The sequence below is a fragment of the Atractosteus spatula genome, chromosome 5 (genome assembly GCF_055471065.1).
Source record: "Atractosteus spatula isolate fAtrSpa1 chromosome 5, fAtrSpa1.hap1, whole genome shotgun sequence".
Taxonomy (NCBI): Eukaryota; Metazoa; Chordata; class Actinopteri; order Semionotiformes; family Lepisosteidae; genus Atractosteus; species Atractosteus spatula.
Window position 1 is genome coordinate 9,823,767 of NC_142710.1, and position 454 is coordinate 9,824,220.

A 454-nucleotide genomic window follows, 5' to 3' on the forward strand; every position below is an offset into this window, starting at 1 on the left:
CTCTCTCCTCTCTCCCCTCTCTCTCCTCTCGCCCCTCTCTCTCCTCTCTCCCTTCTCTATCTTCTCGCCCCTCTCTATCTTCTCACCCCTCTCTCTCCTCTCGCCCCTCTCTTCTCTCTCTCCTCTCTCCCCTCTATATCTTCTCACCCCTCTCTCTCCTCTCGCTCCTCTCTCTTCTCTCTCTCCTCTCTCCCTCTCTTTCTTCTCTCCCCTCTCTATCTTCTCACCCCTCTCTCCTCTCGCCCCTCTCTCTTCTCTCTCTCCTCTCTCCCCTCTCTATCTTCTCTCCCCTCTCTATCTTCTCACCCCTCTCTCTCCTCTCTCCCTCTCTCTCGTCTCGCCCCTCTCTATCTTCTCTCCCCTCCCTCTCCTCTCTCCCCTCTCTATCTTCTCACCCATCTTATCTTTTCACCCTCTCTCTCTCCTATCTATTCTTCTCTCCCCTCTCTATCTT